This window comes from Mixophyes fleayi, chromosome 4 (genome assembly GCF_038048845.1).
Source record: "Mixophyes fleayi isolate aMixFle1 chromosome 4, aMixFle1.hap1, whole genome shotgun sequence".
NCBI lineage: Eukaryota > Metazoa > Chordata > Amphibia > Anura > Limnodynastidae > Mixophyes > Mixophyes fleayi.
In genome coordinates, this window is record NC_134405.1 from 302332179 (window position 1) to 302334490 (window position 2312).

The following is a 2312-nucleotide window of genomic DNA, read 5'->3' on the forward strand; positions in this document are numbered from 1 at the left end:
GATCCTTACCTATGCTCCACTTGAAGATTACAGTTGTTATCACTGCCATTGATGGGTCACGCCTGTGAATTGAACCCCTTGCTCTCCAAGTAGAGGCTCTACATTTGGAGCAGATTTCCTTGTTTATCACAGACCACAATTCCTTTTATCCTAGCGTTACCTTGGCTTAGCCACCAAGCCATGGTCACACATAACTATGGATTTCATCACTGACCTTCCTCATAGCAAAAAGTTTGACATGATCTGAGTGGCAGCTGAGCGTTTTTTTTCGAAGATGGCCCATTTCATTCTTCTAATTGGCCTTTCATCCTCTCTGGCATTGACTCATCACTTTCTAAAGAGATTTTACAGCTTCACTGCTGTCCACTTGAGTGTCTGACCGTGGAGTCCAGTTTATCTCTAAATTTGGTGAGCTTGCAAACTCCTCAAAATTCGATTGAGCTTCTCCTTGGCCTACCACCATCAATCAAATAGACAAATGGAGAGGGTCAATCAGGACCTCAAAATCTCCTCCTCCACCAATCAAGACAAATGGTCCAATATTTTGGCATGGGCTGAGTTCGCTCATTAGCTTCTCGGTGGTCTACGGTCTTCATCCTTCTCTTCCCAAATTCTCAAAGGTCCCTGCAGTTGACCTCTATAACAAAACTTTGCCTCAATTTGGTCTCAAGTCTTGAGCTGCCTCATGAAGTCTTTTGATCGTTATAAACTTTTCGCTGACAATAAGCGTTGGGCAGTCCCTGCACTGAGGGTAAGAGGTAGAATTTGTCTCTCTACCAGGAACATTCAGCTTAAAGTCCCTTGCAATAAGTTTGCTGCACATTTTATTGGGCCTTCTAAAATCCTATAGGTCATCAATCCTGTTTGTTTCAAGTTAAAACTTCCAGCTTCTCACCGTATCTCCAATACGTTTCATGTTTCCTTACTAAAGCTTTTGGTTGTCAACCTATTCAGCCCCACCTCAAGATCCAAGGTCCAAAGAGTTCCTTATGTTTCAACCCTACAGCCTCCAAGCTGATTGGCTATCCTCCAACCTAGAACCCTCAGAACCTAGCAGGTACTAATTTTCATTACCATCAGTGCCTTCAGATCCTCTCCAGTACTTGCCAGATATCCTCCCTTCCTACCTTCTGGGTTCTGCTAATGGGTCTCATCTAGCACTGTCTTGGAGGACCACGATCTGTGCGGCAGAAGCCGCAAAGTCTATACCTCCTTGCGGGGTCCCTGGTGAATACCATCTGCCTCGTTAGACTCCATGCCTTTGGGTAGAGTAGAGCTAAGCCAGACAGTCCTCAGGGTCCGACAAGCCTTGATTTTGTGACAGATTGTTTTACGCCAATTTTATATATCAGTTGTTCTATAAGCCTCTTCTAAGCTCATTTAAGCACTTTGTATGTGATTTGTTTATGTCATAATCCCCTCAATGTACATCACTGCGCAATATGTTAGCACCTTATAAATAAAACATAATAATAATGAACCCTTATTTAATGGTTCATTGGGCCTATTGACAGAAAAATGCAAGTGGCAGCTAACAAAAGTAACAATATTTTATCATGTATTTAGAGACATGGTGGTTTAGATGTATTTTTTAAATCCAAATACAATGTTTAATATATACAAATACAATGTTTAATATATACAAATACAATGTTTATTATATTGATATTATATTATGAATGATTGCCATTTTTACTTCAAGAAGCATTTTTTTCCTTAAGGTTACAGGTGCCTGCTTTAGTCCAGCAATATTACTATTGCAATAGATTGTTACAACTATCACAAAAACTACAATGCATGCCTCATTATTTTTAGTAAAATGAAAATGCATAGAGTGCTGTAGCAAGAGAGCATTAAATTCTTTTTACATTTTCAAATAAATAATTAAAGTGGTAAAAATAAATGTTTGTTACATTTTTAATAATCATGAACATCATTTAAATATAAGGTCACAAACAATTGAAATGTAAAAATATATATAATAAGTATTCCCTGGTGCATATTTGTCAACTTACTACAGATATAGAAATGTGATTATAACAATGGAAACGGAAATAATTTAAAATAGGTGTACAGCACTTACGTTAAAGTTGTACTTGTAATATCAAGATCAGACACTAGATGACACTCCACACCAACTTATAGCATCAAGGAAAAGGAGAAATATATTTTCCCATTGTTGACGACTGAGCATCTTGCTGTAGGGATATCGGCCATGATAGAATTTTTCTTCCACGTTGTGAATCTTCAGAGAGAGTGAATGCCTTATTTACTGGAGAAATTATCACCTTCATCATCCTATCGATCAAGAA

The 2312-nt window shown here is 38.3% G+C and overlaps 1 protein-coding gene across 2 annotated transcripts in view; it reads left to right on the plus strand.

Moving 5' to 3' along the window:
* The window catches only part of LOC142152872 (protocadherin alpha-C2-like), a 202423-nt gene that overhangs the window by 36315 nt on the left and 163796 nt on the right, over positions 1-2312 (plus strand). The gene's annotated exons all lie outside the window — the stretch shown is intronic.